The sequence below is a fragment of the Equus caballus genome, chromosome 10, assembly GCF_041296265.1.
Source record: "Equus caballus isolate H_3958 breed thoroughbred chromosome 10, TB-T2T, whole genome shotgun sequence".
In the NCBI taxonomy this organism is placed as follows: domain Eukaryota; kingdom Metazoa; phylum Chordata; class Mammalia; order Perissodactyla; family Equidae; genus Equus; species Equus caballus.
In genome coordinates, this window is record NC_091693.1 from 73,047,669 (window position 1) to 73,067,004 (window position 19,336).

Genomic DNA, 19,336 nt, shown 5'->3' on the forward strand with positions numbered 1-19,336 from the left:
TCAGACATCCTTAGAAACTCAGGAATGAGTTTCTCGTGGGGAGATGAAAGAGAAGGTAACTTTTTAAAAAATAAATTCCTGCTCCTAAAAGCACATTTTAGAAATGACTGTTTGGAAATGTTTCCATCACTAAGTGATTTTGTGGCTGAAAATCATTTTACCACCTAGAAAAACCAGTTTAAAAGGCTTGCAGTTGAAGACTTTCCTTTGTTTTTGAACCAATTGGTTAAAAATATAAAAAACTCAACATCTTCCACTAACATATGCTTTTAGAAGTGAAGATAGTGAGGTGGAGGAGGAGCGAAGGGGATTTCCGGGATGCATTAAGTTTTGCTTCTTGCTCTCCCTGCAGTGTCCACGTTGTGGAAATTCCCTAAACTGTCCATTTATAATTAGCACACTCTTCCATATGCATGTAATGCATCAGTAAAAGTTTAGGATATAAAAGAGAGAGGGCTCCTTATCCCATCTCTAAGCCTCATGAACTGGGTTTGGAGGCGTGTTGAGGATCAGGATTGGGACAGTATAGAAAAGTCTCTTCACACATTACCATTACCAGTGTTTGAATGTTTTCCCAGCATCAAAATGTCATTCTCCATCCCTAATACCACTGATGCTGCTACTCCAGCTGCAACCTATGCTTCCTACAGAGATTCCGAAGTTCTTACACTTTTATTCTGCCACCCCTGTCCTTTCCCCTCCCCCAGCACCCTCACTACTGCCCCGGAATTCATGCCTGAAAGCACATGGATAGGCCAGAGGGCCAGAGAGCATTCAGAGGAAAGCCTTGGGGTTGGTTGGGGTGGCATCTCCCTTCCAAGGCTGACCTCTGCCCCTAAACCAAATGCTGCTCCTCGAAGCTTTCTTCCCTTTGGGCAACTTCTTCCATTGCCAGCTCAGTCTCTCAATGAATGTCCTCCAGATGTGCCAGGCAAGTTTAGTATATGTTTCAATCCTACAGTGAGCCCAGATTAGCGGGGACCTGCTTCTACATAAACAGCTGTGGTTACTGTCAAAACTTCATTTACACTTACAGCTTTGCTTTTACTCACTCAAAATAGCGTAAGAGTTAAGAGTTCAAATCCTGATTTCTCCACTTACCAGCTTTGTGACCTTCAGCAACTGAATTAACTCCTCAGTGCCTCCATTTTACTGTACATAAAGAGGGGATCATAAATGAACATACCTCCCAGATAATGCACGATACTGCTTAGCACAGTGACTAGAATGTAGGAAAGGGCTCCACAGAAGTTAACCATTATTATTTCATATTTGAGATGAAAGAGGAAAGTGAGGGTGGTAAAGTGTCTCCTTTCAATACTAATTCTAAAGCAAACAACAAAACTCAAAAAAGTAGTACAAACTTTACCTTCACGAAACTTTATCTTCATTTGGCCTCGAAGACAAAATGGGGAGGTGAAAAGAGAGGAGTCTCAAATGACTTAGCTGAGGGGAGAAAGGGTAACTCTACTTCTGGGTGCCAGCGGGAAAGGGGGAGGGGGCAGGGTCAGCGAGGAGGAGCAAGCTGATTTGCCTCTCACCTGGAACAGTCTTCCCCCAGATCTTGCCATAGGTAGTTCTTCCCAATCATGTCTGGGTCCACACATCACCCTTGAGCGACCTTCCCTAACATCCTACCCCCTGTGCAATGCTGCCCTGCTCCCATCACTCTCTCCAGCACATTACCCTGTTTTGTTTTCTTTAAAATACTGGCTGCTGTCAGGATTGTATGAGAATTATTGGTTTATTTGTTTATTCCTCTGCTCCTCTGTTGTGATGTCAACTCCGTAAGAACAGTGAATTTGACAATCTTGTTCATCCTTCTATCACCAGCATCTACAACAGGGCCTAGCAAATGATAAGCACTCACTAAATATTTATCTTTAGACTGCCAGACCCACACATCGTCTTTTAGTACTTTGAAGCAATCGCTCAATGCGGAAAGATCTTTTTGTGATTATAAGCTCAGTTTAAGTGATTGCCTTCATCTTCCACCAGTCAGACCACATGCAGTTGCAAGCACACTTTAAGAAGCACATTTAGAATTGAGATAGTGTCTAGAAGAAGACACAGAGACAACAAGACTTGGAAGCTAGATCATCTGAGAAATGGTTGAAGGAGCAGAGCATGCTCTCTTGATGTTGAAGAAAAGATTACCTTGGGAAGAACCTAAGATCTATTTTCCAAAACTTAAAAGACCTGTAATTTTGGGGCCAGCCTGGTGGTGTAGCATTTAAGTTCACACACTCCGCTTCAGCAGCCTAGGGTTCACCGGTTCGGATCCCAGGCACAGACCTATGCACCACTTATTGAGCCATGCTGTGGCAGGCGTCCCACATATAAAGTAGAGGAAGATGGGCACAGATGTTAACTCAGGGCCAGTCTTCCTCAGCAAAAAGAGGAGGATTGGCTGGGATGTAAGCTCAGGGCTAATCTTCCTCGGAAAAAAGAGAAGATGTGTAATTTAAAGGAAGGGTAGACTTATTACACGTAGTTCCTGAGGGCAATACTGAGAACTTAGGAAGCAAAATTCCATTTAATAGGAGAAATCGAAAAAAATTAGTGGTTTTTAAATTACAGCTGTTTCCAAAAGTAGTTCCATAATTTAGAGCAATCAACATTAGTGAGCATCAAAACTGCCCAGAGTACTTGCTAATGGGCCCACCTGGAGTACAGAACAAAATTATCAAATTGTCTGAAGTTTTGACTTTTTTTATCCTAAAAGAGTGACTATTTCAAGCTACCATAATTTGCCATGTTTGGCCCCACAATGTAGAGACATGCTTGTTCTCTGTTGGTGAACTCTGTCATGAATTGCTTGTCTGACCTGCTCTCGGTACTCCTGGCTCCAACCTCACTACTTGTTTCTCTGTCTTTATCACATTTCACTACAATGTCGTCTTCCCAGTCAGAATCCTTTGTTTCTGTAGAAAACTCCAACCATCCTTTCCATTTATGCCGCCTGGGGCCATACCGGGAAGGCCTTTCCCAGGTTATATAGGATTCGTGATCCTCTTTCTGTGCCACCCCATGGGCAATTGTCATGTCCAGCTCATTCTGGCCTCTCAAATAGGTAAATTGCAGGCCCTTAAAATTTTTCATAAATCAATACAATGATAAAATATTGTGAGCAGATCTTTCCTCTACCACTTTAGATCCTTATACAGTGGGTAATTATTATGGATATGGTTAAAAAGTTGATGAGTAAGCAGCGATCATTTCTTCACCATACACCAGGAAAAAAACCTGTGAGTATATCTCCAAGGTGTTCTGACCCTAGGGCTACCCAGTCACGGCTAAGGACGAATTGCATCCATACACAAGTGTAGAAGTTCTAGTTTTTAAAATGGTGCACACATAAATTCCAGTTTTGATGAACCACTTCACTTTAAATATGCTACATTTAGGAATTTTTAATGCAACTACATTACACTGTGATTGCCCAACTATATCTGGATTGTTCAGATGACTCATTCTTATGTAATTCTTAAGCCAGACAAGGTCAGGTCCCCTTGTCTCAGTTCTCCAGCACAGGACACTTCTTCTTCCTAACATTCACCTCACCTCTAACCATTTGCTTATTATCTGTCTCCTCCACTACACTCTAAGCTCCATGAGTCTGGGACTGTGTCTGTTTTCTTTTGCCACTGACACTAAAGCCATACCCAGACACAGCATGTTCTAGGCACTAAATAAATATTTGCTGAGTGAATGAAAAAAATGAACATGATATAAACATAGTATAAGATCTTATTATAGGCTAAAATCTGCTTCTAACCAATTGCATATTATTGAGCACACCACTAACCTCTCCCAGCCTCAGTTTTCCAGGAGGAGCACCCCTGTCCTGCTTGCCATCCAGGATGGTCATGATGGCCAAACAAGGAAATATATGTGAAAACACAATATTCATAGATATTGTTATATTAACATGGTGTCTAAGGAATGTGTCTGCCTTGGGCATCTTGGTTTGCCTTAACACATCGTGAGCAGTGGAAATTTAATGAAGAGGAAAACTTGATTACATTCAAAGTGTATCACCCCAAAACTGCCTCTCATGCTGCATTTTTTCCTCCATAGTATTTATCACTACTTGTTATAGAATGTTTGTTTGTTCATTTGTTTGTGATCTGTCTTCACAACCTAGAATGTTCGCTTCTCGAGGGGCAGCATTTTGTTTAGTGCACAGCTGTACCCTTGATGCCTGCAACAGCACCCGGCTACATAGTGTGTTCTCAGTGAATATTTGTTGAATGAATAGATGGAAATTTAAGAGGAGCATGAGTACCATGAAAGATTAACAATCAAGTATCTGCAAACTTCCCCTTGGTTGTTGCTGCTGCTTTTGTAGACTGTGAGTTATGGTGCTGCTGAGGCACAAGTTGACTTCTTGTTCCCAATTTGATTCCCATTTAGTTGCTTGGAACTTTTTAAATCCTAAGTCACATAAGGCATCCTCTTACTCGGAGCATGACATTCTCGCAGAGAACTGCAGAGCAGGTGTCTTTTCTCTCCTCTAACATTTCTCTGCAATGCCTTTATAGCTCAAACTCCAGCGGGAGCACTCAACCCTCCTCCAGGCACTCAAAACTCTTTGGGAGACAATTTCTCACTCTTGCCAAGTTCCAGCCACCCAGCTGGGTGGCCAAAAAACAATACATTTGATCCACAAAATGCAGTGGGTTTGGAACGTCTCCCATTACTGGGAGTCAAACACAAAATGAAATTGACTAAATCCTTCTGGAATTCCACAAGGCAGCAGTTTCCCTAAGTCCCATCTCTACCACGTTTGCTGTCTTTTATGGCTGCAAAATGTAAACTCTTTAACACCTCTTCTCATTCTGTCACTCAGTCTTTCAATCCAGCCTCAAGGAGTGCCAAGGAGTTTGAAAAGAGAGAGACAAGAACTCCATAATATTGAAACGAAATTGTAAAACAATTACTGAAATTTTTCGCTTGTGATATAAGCTGAAATAACCTATTATGGATGAATACGGTTAGACCATCTGTCCTTCATTTAGCTTTGTGGTCGCTTTAGATTTTGATCATTCCTATAGGCTTACCACATTATAGAATTTGGATGTTTTCATTAGAATCTAACCGTACATCAACATGAGTCAAACGGACATTCAATTTAGGAAACAACTTTAGGCTTTTCAACATTGTATTTTCTCCTCTCACATAGTTTGAAATTAAATCCTCTCACGCTCCCTCCTCGCACCAACACATAGATCAGTTTTTAAAAAATGTTTTCCTTACTCTCAGTTTTTAACACTCTCAAATAACAACTGTTGCAGCCAAAAGAAGATTCTTTAAATGGAAAGTGCTTTGTCTTGACCAGGGCAGACAAAGTTATATTAAAATTGCAGCTGACTCTAACCAGGGCTGTGGTTTGGGTGAAAAATGCTCCATTCCTCTGCTGCTCCTGACTCACTTTCCTTGTCTCTGCCTTCCTGTCTTCTTTCCCAGGCAGAGGCCAGGACCACAACATCAATACACATCAGCAGTGAAAGGATGTGGAGGAGTGGATGAATGCCAACATTTCCAGAGTACCACCCACCAGTAGGAGGATGCAAGGCATATGTGAGTTTAGTGATGGATTTTCCACATAAGTCAGTTCATTCAGTTGTCACTTTGGTTGAGTTATTTGAATTCAACTGAAATCTGGATCTTTAATTGTGCTTAAAATATCTTTAAAATATTACAACGTAATATAACACTGAAATGAAAAGTATTGTGCATGTCAAAGCACAGAAGTAGGGTTATGGAACATATACTTATGGAAAACACAGTATTTGTCACTGGGGGTGCAAGTGAACTTCCGCGTTTTCTTAGAAAGCCCACAAAGGCAGAAAACACAAAAGAAAAATTGATGTTGGACTTCCTCAAAATTTAAAACTTTGTCTCTTCAAAAAATAAAAAGGCAAGTCATAAGATGAGAGAATATATCTGCAACATATAAATATATTGGCAAAGGACTTTAGAATAATAAGACAAAACTCTCAAAATATTTGAACAGAGAAAAGGAGATATACAAAAGGCATTAGGGCAACACAAATTAAAGCCACAACAAGATACCACTACATACATATTAGAAAGACTAAAATTAAAATTACTGGCAATACTACGCATTGGTGTATAGGCAGGGCAACTAGAACTCTCAGACCCTGCTGGTGGGAATGTAAAATAGTGCAACCACTTTGGAAAACTGTTTGGCAGTTTCTTAAAAAGTTAAACATTTGTCACAGCCATTCCACTCCTAGGTATTTACCCAAAAGAAATGAGAACACACGTCCACACAAAAGCATGTGAATGTTCATAACAGCTTTATTCAAATAGACAAAAACTGAGTGTATTAGCTTCCTAGGGCTGCTCTAACAAATTCCCACCAGCTGGGTGGCTTACAACAACAGGAATTGTTGTCTCTCACAGTTCAGGAGGCCAGAAGTCTTCAGTCAAGGTATCGACACGTTAGTTCCTTCCGGAGGGTCCAGGGGAGGGCGTGTCCCATGCCTCTCTGCCATCTTCTGGGGGTCGCTGGGCAATCCTTGGGATTCCCTTGATTAGGCCGTGTCACTCCAATCTCTGCCTCTATTACCACATGGTCTTCTTCCCTTTGTGTCTCTGTGTGTCTGTCCTCTTCTTATAAGGATCCCAGTGATTAGATTTAGGGCTCACCCTAATCCAGTATAACCTCATGTTAACCGATTATATCTGCAAAAATCCTATTTCCAAGTAAGGTTACGTTCTCAGGTACGAAAGGTTGGGATTTGAATGTATCTTTTTAGGGAACAAAATTTAACCCACTACATTAGGGGGAAAATGTACAACAAGAGGTGGATGAATAATAAGATGTGGTATATCCATACAGTGGAATTCCTACCTAGAGAAGAAAATAAAAGAGAAGGAACTATTGATACAAACATCATGGAGGAATCTCAAAATCATGATGCCAAGTGAAAACAGCTGGACCCAAGAAAGTGCATACTGTATGATTCTGTTTATATAAGATGCTAGAAAATGCAAAGATATAGTGCTAGAAATAAGATCAGTGATTGCCCTGGGCTGTCTGGTGAGCAGAGACAGCAAAGAATCATGAGGAGTCTTTTAGAGGTGAATGAAATGTTGACTATCCTGATTATGGTGATGATTTCATGGGTGTATACACTGTCAAAACACTTTAATATTTAATTTGTACATTTCATTAGAAATAAATTATACCTCAATTTAAAAAAAGAATTTGGGGGGCTGGCCCCGTGGCCGAGTGGTTAAGTTCGCAGGCTCTGCTTCGGCGGCCCAGGGTTTCCACGGTTCGCATCCTGGGCACGAACATGGCACTGCTCGTCAGGACACATTGAGGCGGCGTCCCACATGCCACAACTGGAGGGACCCACAACTAAAATATACAACTATGTGCTGGGGGACTTGGGGAGAAAAAGCAAAAAAAAAAAAAAAGAAGAAGAAGAAGATTAGCAATAGTTGTTAGCTCAGGTGCCAATCTTTAAAAAAAAAAAAGGAATTTGTGTTGCCTTTCAAATGAAGGATTTAAGCTCTAGCTATAGGTAATTTAGCTAAGGGGAAAAAAAGTAACTATAGATTTAACTAATCAGGAAACGGAGACAAAACACCAGCATTCTTTGATATGCTTCAGATTCAGAGCTTCAGCCCTAAAGATGCGAAGGAAATCAGAAGAGTCAGTGTAGATTATGAAAAACAGCAAGTCATCAGGATGCTAAATATGGCTGCTATCACCAAAATAACTCAAAAATATCTTTAGACACTGAAAATGCAAAAGATCTAGGTTCAAACTTTGTGATTTTGGAGAATGAATAAATGTCTACTACGTATGAATTTTATAGTCACAAAAGTTCAGTGTGTCGAAATGCAATTTTCTTATTTTTTCTTAACTGGAAATTACTTAGCTCTTAGGAAATTACTTAGTTAACTGGAATTAACTTAGCTCTTAAGCTCTGATTTCCATCAATGGTAGAAAGCTTAAACTAGCCAATGCAAAGCAAGCCAGTCTCTTCCAGTAAAAAATTCTGCCTCTTGAGTATCACCTTGGTACCCAGGTAGGAGCTATCGCTCATGGGTCTCCTCCGTCTATACTGCCTTCTGAGAGACAGTCTTCCTCAGCTTATCTGATCCCTGTTGTCACGTATTAGTGGCCACCATTGATGTTCCTGATCCCACCATGGCCTCTACGCATAAGGGTCTCATGCTCTGGGCCCCCCTCATTCATACAGATCTCTACTACAGCAAGCCTATTCACAGTCTTCTCTTTTCAGATGCTCCCACACACCCCACGCCTCCAGGATACAGAGGTCACTGAAGCTCCTCTCAGGCCTGTCCACCTAGAAACCTGCCTCACTCACTGATAATCCACTGCGCAGGGGATGTCACATGAGGATCTTCTCCCTGAGTCTTGCCATCTTTCAGACCACACCTTGGGAAGTCTGATAATGGCCCCATCTGTGTGAGGATTCCCCTCAACCTATCTAGAGTTCTCATTGCCCTTTCAACTCTCAGGGTTTCAGCCCAGGAAGGGGTGAGGATGCTGGTACTTCTCAAAGACATACTGCAAATTGGTTACATCTTCTCCAAATTTCCTCCTTGCCACGAGTTGGTCAAACTTTTAATTCCCTTTGGAGTCATAACTAGCTTTTAGTTCATGGTATGGTCTCCTCACAGACTATTACTTAGAGATAGACTCCATGTCTTCTTTATTCAGTATTCAGCACTTGATCTTTCAAGCCAAATTATTTAAATTTCCAATCCAATCCTAACATCCAAGTCATCAGGAAATCCTATTGTCTCTAAGACCTTCACAATATATCCAGAATCCTACTACTTCACACCAGCTCTTCCACTGCCACATTAGTCCAAGTCACTGTCACCTCTCACCTGGACAACTGTAATAGTCTCTGTCATAGACCAAATGTTTGTGTCCCACCAAAATTCATGTGTTGAAACCTAATCCCCAGTGTGATGGTATTAGGAGGTGGGGACTTTGGGAGGTGATTAAGTCATGAGGGCACAGCCCTCATGAATGGGATTAGTGCCCTCATAAAAGCGACCCCAGAGACCCCTCACCCCTTCCACCACATGAGGTCATAATGAAAAGACGGCCATCTGTGAAGCACGAAGCAGGTCCTCAGCAAACACTGAATCTGCCAACACCTTGATCTTGGACTTCCAGCCTCCAGAGCTGTGAGAAATAAATGTCTGTTGTTTATAAGCCACCAACCTATGGTATTCTGTTATAGCAGCTCAAATGGACTAAGTCTCCCTTCTGGTCTCCTTGCTTCTGCTCTTGCTCCCTCACAGTCTGTTCTCCACACAGAAGCTAGAGTAATCTGCCTAAAACACAAATCAGATTCTGACACTCTGTTCAAAACTCGCAGTTGCTTTTTATTTCACTCAGTAAAAGCTGAAGGCCTTACCATGGCCTCCAAGGCCCCACATGACCTGACCTCCATTAACTCTGACCTCCTCAACTCCAGCCACACTAGACTTCCTGATGCTCCTTGGGCATGCTAGGCATACACCTGTCTTGTGGCCTTTGCTCTGCCTGTTGTCTCTTCTAGAATGTTCTGCTCCAAAAAACCTCCTTGGATAACTCCCCCAAGATCTTCTCATCTTTGCTCAAGTCCCACTTTCTCCATGTTGCCTGCTCTGAACCCTCAGTTAATGCTGAAACCTGCCTCCCGACAACATCGCCCATCTTCATTTTCTTTTCAACATAAGGTTTATCACCTGCTGTCTCAGGTAGGTTCCTTGGGCTGCAGGTTCTGAGATGTTGATTAGCAAGCAGGATGCTCATTAGGGAATACCTGGGACCTGTGAAAGTGAGGGCAGGGAAGCAGGGTTGGGCAGAGAGAGAGGGCAAAGCTGAAGTGTAATGCCATCCCAATGAAGGCCTCAGGTGATGTCGCTGAGAGTTCTGGAGCTGTGACATTCTGCGCTGAGGTCAGTGGGTTGACAACCAAAGTCTGACTTCTATCAGCTGCTGAGAGAAATATTCCTTCCTCTCAGAAAAGGGATTCAGGCAGAACTTTACAGCATCCACTACACCTCTGAATAGTTTACTTATATACTCTGTTTATTGTCTTCCTCTCTCTGTTAAAATATAAGCTCCCTGAGAGCAGTCTTTTGTTTACTGATATTGACAGTGCCTAGCACATAGTAGGTACTCAAGAAATATTTTTAAATATAAAATATTTATATAGCTTTATCAAGGACCCAACTGACTTTCTACTTGAAAGATGTATCTTTTAAGGATGTTGTCTCTGGTACAAGTTTAGAAAGTCTACTTAATCATTCAAAAGCCACGACTTTGGCTCTTTGTCACCTCCAAGGATTCCTTTCCTGGGACCAACCAGGCTTAATCTTTATCTATTTTTAGTGGTAGAAGGACTGCAGAATTTTTTTAAAAAAAAGAAAAAGACATTTCCAAAAAGGCAAAGCAAACATCATTTCAAAATAATATGCCCCCAAAAAAGGAGAAAAAAATAAGAATGCAATTGTGTGGACAAACGTACACCACTACCACATCTTAATATTTAAGGTATTATTTACCCCTCACCAAAGCCATTATTAAATAAATGATGTAATGGAAGGTATTTAAATAAATAAAAGAAGTATGGAACAACGCTACTTTTGGAGGTTCTCAAAGCATATTATATTCCAAAGTTTCTGAAAGGTCTTGTAGCAAAGAAACTTCACGAGACTTATTCAATCTCTTTGACTCAGTTTACTGACTTTCCTGTCCATAGAATCTCTTAGAATTTAATGTTCCGAGGAACACACGTTGAAAAGTGATATCTTGGACAATTAGCTCTGAAACCACACAACTGAAAAGCTAAAAGAAATAAAATCCAGTATATAAAACACCACTTAGCTCATTTTGCCAGTGATATTTGCCTCCTTTTCTCCTTTTCTCTCTTACTATCACATAGGACATCTTTATAACATTATTTCTCTCAATATCATATTAAATATGCCTAAATAAATGGAGAAATATGAGCTCTAAAGTCTACTTATATGCTGTTGGTTGTTATTTAACCTTGCAAGAACCAATGATCATTATTAAATATAGGTTGGAATCTATTAATGAAGGTTACCAAGATCAGCCAAGGACAGTGGCTGTTTCATCATGATTAGCGTGGCAGACACTGTTGCCTACCCCATGGGCTTTCCTGCTTTCTTCTTTGCTAATAGAACCCTGATTCTACTATTGAGGCTATTTGCCCAGTTGGATACTCACGTACCTCATCTTTCATACAGCCAGGAGCAGGGGCCACATGACACAGACCTTTAAAGTCTACAGGGACTTTCAGGGAAATCTTTTGCTTTTCTAATATCTGGGGACAGAACTCCTAAAGTTTACATCCTCCCTTCCTTCTTCTTGTCTTTAATATGACAGTCTGTCTGGTGCCACTGGTGATATGTAGGAAGACAAATGGCAACGTGCTAAGGATAGCCAAATGGAAAGATAGGAAAGAGTTTGCCTCTCTAACGACATCACTGACAAGATGAATGTACACTTACAATATCTACTTCAAGAATTCTTCAGACCACAGCAAAAAATCTCTATCAGGTATTATGTTATTTGCATCCAAACATGGTCCTGAGCAATACAATGTAAAGTTTCCACCATCTAGAAGGAAAAATTCAGGAAAAAAAAGAGAAATGTATGCAACTAAATAGAATAAAGAAAAATTTATCATAAATTTCTTTAATTTCTGCCTATAGTTGAAGTAGCCCAATAGATGTGACTTAAGAAAATCTGTACACTTGGAGCCAGATTCCAACATAGCTACTCCATACAATATAAACTGGTGCTCAGTGATACACACATATAACATAAGGCCCATGTATAATGTATGGCCTCACTGTCCCTCGTTTTGCAGGGGCATATATGCAATATTCTCCTTGTGTCTTTCCTGAAATGTTAACCTTCTAGTTTTAAGTTCGAAGACAAATACTATCACATATTGGAGATTCCCAAAAATCACTCCTGGAAAAAGCTCTAAATAGCATAAACAAAGGCTATCCAGTTCGACAGCATAACAACGCTTCAAAATAGTTTCCTTTCTAGGTACAACCATGTGTATATCATGAAAGCAAAATAAAAAATTGACTTTGACCTAAAAGAATGAACATTCTTCCATAGCAAAGGCTCAGTGAAAGGCAGTGAAGAAATCTGGGTCCAGGCCACCCAGACGGGACACAAATTACAGGACACAGATTTGCTCAAACAAATGCACATCTGAATCCAATCCAATATTTTATTCCGTGTATTCTGGATTCCATTTCTGCCTTGCTTTTCGGCATCTCGCATTCACTCTATTCCCATCAGGTTTCTTAACAATGAATTTCCAATGTATCATAGATCTTTGGGGATTTAAATCACTTGGTCATAATTATAGTTTTCTGGGATCAAAGGACATGTTAGAAATGGCTGAAAGGCCTGACAGCATCACAGTCCAACTACAGAGGGACTGAAATGTCTTCCTGAGTCTCTGACACCTCTCTCTGGAGATCTGGGTACCTGGCAGTCAAGGACCCCTGGCTGACATTCAGGGGCTCGATCAGAAGCAGGGTCATGTCTATACAACACTGATTGGATTTGCCCATCTTTATTCTGTGGCCATGGTCCACAAAGCCTTCTCCAAATTGCAGCTGGACACTTTAAACAAAATTATTTTATATTATTGAGATTATATCTCTTTAACAGTGTTGCCTACACTAGGTTGAAGTCGATTTACCCCAATCTCTCAGGACTCTCCTATGGGCCCTTGATCCAAACAGGCTGCTTAATTTCAATTAAAAAACAACAACATGAGGCTGACTAACAGAGTCACAGTCTACACGTACACAAAGAAATAATAGATTTACATGAAGATTTACTTGCTCTAAGTCCCATTTTACTTTTATGAGTAAAAACCTAAGTTTTCTGGAGACGCTGGAAGCTCAGATTTCACAATCCTGTCTTTTCCCATTAGTTCCACTTCCCAGGCGGGTGGGTTGTGTCAACTACTAAAATGGATTATTCAAGTCCTTCCCCCAGCGTCAATATTTTTCAAGATGAATGTTGCAGTTATATCAATTGTGTTTTATTTAACCACGTAATGACTTTTACCATAGCTGGGTTTTCCGAGAGTGTGAGAATGGCGGAAATGACTTTACAGAATATAGAAACGCTCACATTAGTTTATTGATCCTCACAGTAATAACGTATTGTCTTCTTCATGCTGTTACACAGACTAATCAAATTTGCCAACTTAATATCAATAATAATAATAATTTTGGCTTCAAATATTTATCTCCTTGTTTAAAATATTTTTACATTGTGTGAGGAAGAAAACTTGCTTTAATAATAATCCTGTCATTAAAAGAGACTCTGAAACGCAAATCACAATCTTTCCCAAAAGTATTTTGAGAGAATGTTTAGTATTTTATTTTAATGGCTTGACTGCACTGGAAATTTTAAGGACAGGGTTCCTTTATGTTCAGCAAAGAAGAATGGGCAGTGCACTGCTCTCCTGACATCTAGAGCAACTGGCCTGGACAACTCATGGATTAACCAGTTAAGCTTGCAGTTGCTGCTATGCCTGTTTTGTTTTTTTTTTCAGACCCAGGAAGTACTGACATCATTGTGGAAGTATAGAATTTAATTTCACCAGTAAATCAAATTGGGCTCAAGCTGTTAGTAACACTGTCACATTTACAGAGTCAGGCAGAGACTAAATGACTCAATGGACTGATAACAAGATAATAAAGCTTTTCACTTCCAAGTCCCTGGTTTTAATGAGGCTGGCCAGGCCCAGCACAGAAGAGACCAAAGCTGCTCGCATTGCCGGCAAAGACCCTGCAGGCCCAGTGCCAGGGATCATTCTCAGAATCAGCCTGATAAGAATCTACATGGGCAGAACCATGAAGGCAGCAAGGCCAAGTGTTGGGTTTTCATAAACAAATAAAGGGCAAAAGAGCTGGGTGTGGCCAATAGAGATGGCCAAAGAGCCAAGAGGTAGAGGTTTTGAAAGAAAAAGAACCTTTAAAATGGCTACCCCTTTGGCATGGCAGAAGGGATGGGCCACACTGCAAAGCCCTATTTTGTTTCTTCCTCAACACCAAGAGTTGGTGACAAATGTCTAGACAGAGGTATTATCAGGTTTGATGGTTAATTTTATGTGTCAACTTGGGTAGGCCATAGTACTCGGATGTTTGGTCAAATGTTATTCTGGATGTTGCTATAAAGGTATTTTTTAGACGAGGATAACATTTAACTCAGTAGACTTTGAGACTTTGAATAAAGCAGATTATCCTCCATAACGTAGGTGGGCCTCATCCAATCAGTTGAAAGCCTTAATAGAAGAAGACTGATCTCTTTCAGAAGAAGCAGGAATTCTGTCTGCAGACAGCCTTTGGACCACAAGATCAACTCTCCTCTAGCTCTCCAGCCTGATGGCCTACCCTACTGATTTTGGACTTGCCAGCTTTCACTATCACATGAAATCAATTCCCTAAAATAAATCTCTCTTAAAATAAATCTCTTAAAACAAGTCTCTCCTCTCTCTTTCTTTCTCTCTGTCTCTGTCTCTGTCTCTCTCTCTCTCTGTCTATATATAAACATATGTCTATGTATACACACATATATATAATTCTGTTTCTCTGGAGAACTCTAACAATACATCAGGATATAGATATTTAGATCACATGTTAATCCTGTGTCCTTTTCTTTGCTTGCACAGACCCAACCTCACTTTCATAGAAAACATAGGACTATTAAAGATCTTTGAGATGAGAGAATCATATGACAAGAGTCATGCTTCAGTAAACTAACTCAGACAGCAATATGGAAGATGGACTGGAAAAAGATAGATTGGAAGAGTTAGAACAATAATGCCTATAGATTGTGTTGTCCAATATGGTAGCCACTAGCCACATATGGCTATTTAAATTAAATTTTATAGGGGCCGGCCCGGTGGTGCAGTGGTTAAGTGCACACGTTCTACTTTGGTGGCCCGGGGTTCGCCTGTTCAGATCCCGGGTGCGGACATGGCACTGCTTGGCAAGCCATGCTGTGGCAGGTGTCCCATATATAAAGTAGAGGAAGATGGGCATGGATGTTAGCTCAGGGCCAGTCTTTCTCAGAAAAAAGAGAAGGATTGGTGGATGTTAGCTTGGGGCTAATCTTCCTCGGGGGGAAAAAAAAATTATATTACATAAAAATAAACATTCAGTTCCTTAGTTGTAATAGCCGACATTTCAAGTGTTCAGTAGCCACACAGAGCTAGTAGCTACCATATTGGAAGGCACAGATTACAGAACATTTCTATCATTGCAGAAAGTTCTATTCGAGAGGCATAGCGAGATGAGGAGGGCCTCCACTCTGACTATGACAGTGGAAAGGGAGAAACAAGAAAAAGTTATCTTTATTTAGTGCTCAAGATGTGGTCAGTAATGTACTGTTTGCTTTACATTTCTCATCTCAGGTCATCATAAACTGTTCTCAATAGTACACAGTGTTATACACATGTCCACAGATGAGGAAACTGAGTTTCAGCAAAGTTTCTTATCAAGGACAACAGCCAGACAGTGGTGGAGGTGAGATATAAATACAGGCCATTTGAACTCTAAAACCTCCCATGGACATAGTCTACTGTTCCCACCACACCTGGGAAGAGAACGTTTTAAAAATAATAATAATAGGATGTTACAGCAAACTTCCAATCAGAATCCTAAAGCCGTTACACTCCATTGAAGGACTTTCTCTCTAGCATCCACCTTTCTGCCTCCCTAAACCTACGGCAGGAAGAGCAGTCCACAAGTCTCCTAACATCTGGAATTCTGAAAGCTCCCTCTTTGACTACAATTTGCTGTCCTTCCATTTCTTCTTTCTCCTAAACCTGCTGTATTGCTGTCTTAGTCCCTTTGGGCTGCTGTAACAAAATATCACAGACTGGGTGGTTTTCAAGCAATAGAAGTTTATTTCTCACAGTTCTGGAGGCTGGAAAGTCCAAGATCAAGGTGCCAGCATGGTCACATTCCAGTGAGAGTTCTCTTCCTGGTTCATACCTGGTGCCGTCCCGCTGTGTCCTCACATGGTGGAAGGGGCTAGGGATCTCTCTGGAGCCTCTTTTTTTTTTTCTGCTTTATCTACCCAAATCCCCCTGATACATAGTTGTATATCTTAGTTGCACGTCCTTCTAGTTGTTGCATGTGGAATGCCACCTCAACATGGCCTGACGAGTGGTGCCATGTCTGCGCCCAGGATCCGAACCAGCGAAACCCTGGGCTGCAACAGCGGAGCGCGCAGACTTAACCACTCAGCCACAGGGCCAGCCCCATGGAGCCTCTTTAATAAGGCACTAATCTCATTCATGAAGGCTCCTCTCAAGACTTAAGCACCTCCCCAAAGGCTTCACCTCTTAATGCCATGATCTATGTGGGTGAGGATTTCAAAGTATGAATTTGGGGAGGACACAAACATTTAGACCATAGCAATTGGTTAGATCAGGCTGCTACAAGAACTCCCCAAAATTCAGTGGTTTAAAGCAATTTAGTTCTATGTAGCTAGTCCACATGGCTAACTACGATAACTATGTGTTACCATTCTGTTACAAGACAAGGAGCTTGCACCAGAATGCAAAGAACAAAAGTCTCACTAAGAAAAAAGAAAATTAGCTGAACTAACTAGTGCCTTTAGTGATACAATTGATCTACATTCTGGTGCAAGCTCCTCATGCTGTCTCAGAACAGAGACAAACTGGTTTTGGACCAGCGCTGGCCCGCAGACTGTGAAAAGCATTGGCTTATGGATCTGTGACTTTTCCGTTATTCTTCCAAAGCCATGATCCTATGGTCACCACCAATGCTCTCCATAGATCAGAGTCCACTGCTGTAGAATGTCTCAAATTCTCTCTGTTTTGCCCTCCAAGCTCATGAATTATTTATCCATCCTTATAGAGCTTCTCTTTCTTTTGAAGTAAGAGGTACGCTGCTCCTTTCCAATGTTTCTCGCTCTTGAGACCACATCTACCTCCCAGTAAGTCTTTCAGTAACTTGACTTATAAATTATTCCCTTTTTTGCTTCAATATCATGTCTCTAACTTCTCTGCTGGCTATTTTCTTTGAATCGACACCCATACTCAAGTTTCCTTCATCCAAAAAAATACTTATTTCAACTACACCTGAGCCAAAAGTTTACACTATAACTCTTCCTTCCCAACCACTTGCTAACTTCCTATTCAAACTCTATTCACTACTCCACTGAAAATGCTCTTAGTAACAATCAGGATAATTAACATTTTTAAATGCCTATTATGGGCCAGAATCACAGTGCTAATCATTCATTTGTTTTTAATTACACCTCATGAACAGATATCACTAACATCATTTGTAAAAGAAAATTCAAGCTCAAAGACATTAAGTAACTTCAAGATGGCACAAGTTGCTGAGTTTGAAGCAGAGTCTATGTGACTTCTTTCTACCTCCAGTTCTACTTGTTTCTCATTGGTACTTTCTGATATTCCTTGACTTCAGAGTCCCTCTTCCTCTGTTTGTTCACTATTTGGCAGGGTCCCGTTTACCCACTAAGGGAGCCTGCTGTCTACCCTTTCTCTGTTGGTGTCCCACTGTTATTGCCTTGACGGCAGATCCAACAGAACAGCTTCAGGGACTCTGTTCCTAAGTCGCCGCACTGAATGGGCTGCGGGTGAGGCATAGGTAGATGGCCAACTCTCTCCCAGAAAAACTTTCTAAAGGCGGGAAGACTGCCTGTTCCTGAGGTGGCACCCTTCTGTCCAGCGAGGCTCTAAGCCGTGCAACGAATCCCAGAAAGAAAGCAAGGGATGCAGAGGTGGATATGTGGGGAGACCTTCCACACCCTGCAAGGAATGCAGAGAGGAAAACCAAGACCATTCCCAAGAAGAGAAATAAAACCAGAAGAAGAGAAAGGCAACTCTAAATACTATCCTAAGAATTTAGTTTTATAAAGAGAGCATGTGGCCCTCTAACCACACTTAGTAGGAAGCTGGCTCACTCCCCAGAACAGGCTGTTGGGTATGACAGTAGCTCCAGCACTGTGTGAAGAATGTTTTTCTCATGCACAGCTGCAGCATACCAAGCTTCCAAGCTTTCTCTCAGGCTATCATATGAGACAGTCTAATTCTCATGAATGTTCTCAATTCTGAAGAATATCTGGTTATTCCTCCCTGAGAACATGTTTACCTTTTAACAGGTGCCTCCCATACCCAAAGAAATAATTACAGTGAAACCCTCAGACATCTTTACTGACCAGTGACAGGATGTTGGAGGACATCAGCTCAAGCTGGATAGGCAGTTGTCTTCTTCCCTCAGAGATAAGGCCTGGTTAAGGGTGTGACCCAAGCGTTCCCTGATTCCACATTGGATCCATCATCCATGAACTTATGTGCACTTCCTTGGTGCCATTTGCATTTCCACATTCCTCTCAGTATCCGAAGTCTAACTGGCCCATGCCCTGGGAGGAGAAAGCTGAGATGCCATCACTGCAGCAATTTGGCCGCTCCCATGGAAGCCATTACACTCCTGATCCAGAGCTTTGCGGCACCCATTTCCCCCACTTATGTGAAGAGGCTGTCAAAAAGCTTCTCTTAGCAAGGCAGTGTTCGGTTACCAACAGCTGGTAGCTTTTCTCTGCAGCCAGGTTCTGGGCTGATGGGCAATTATGGGTTAAATGTGTGGCGTTGCCTATGGGTGGCTGCCCTGTAACCCGGGCCTCCTGGAGACACAATGCCTTTAACTAGAGGATGGCTCTCGTGGTGGGAATTAGAGAACCTGGCAAGACGGCAGGGAGAGATATTTCAGGACAGGCAGGCTTTCCAGCACCCAAAATAACAACCAGTAGGAGGCTGCCTGTGGCCCCCACAGAAGGTCAAGCCAAGCCCTGCTCTGTCAGCACGAGCCCTTTGAATCATCTCAACACTTTCCATTTAGCCAAGCTCTTCCCTTCCCTCAGCGACCCCGTCCTTCCCAGGCTTCAGAGCTATCTTTGCAAAGGAGAGGCAAACAGGGATCATTTCTCTTGTTATTTAGATTTGATAGAGACTGTAAAGCGGGTAAGCCCCAAGCAACTGGAGAATCAGTGCCCTCCTCTGAGCCACAAAACCACAGAAGCTCAACACTGGCGCAGCCTTGGAGATCTGGCTGGAACTCACATTGCCAAGATTGCTCCCACAAATCCCAGTTATCCCAGGGAGACCTAATCTGTTCCTGAACCAATGCTCCTTTTCCCTCAAAATGAGAGACGTAAGTATGACAATCACCCGCCCACATGATTCATCCTGTA

At 41.6% G+C, this 19,336-nt stretch overlaps 1 long non-coding RNA gene across 2 annotated transcripts; it reads right to left on the minus strand.

Moving 5' to 3' along the window:
• Positions 1 to 6,309: 6,309 nt before the first annotated feature.
• Positions 6,310 to 18,827, minus strand: LOC138915823 (uncharacterized). Of its 2 annotated transcripts, XR_011422145.1 has the most exons (3): positions 18,305 to 18,618; positions 7,222 to 7,667; positions 6,310 to 6,883 (listed from the first exon to the last, which is right to left on the minus strand). It is a non-coding gene; the product is annotated as an uncharacterized lncRNA (long non-coding RNA). The 2 variants fall into 2 exon arrangements; XR_011422146.1 differs by lacking the exon at positions 7,222 to 7,667 and having other exon boundaries at positions 18,305 to 18,827.
• Positions 18,828 to 19,336: the final 509 nt, after the last annotated feature.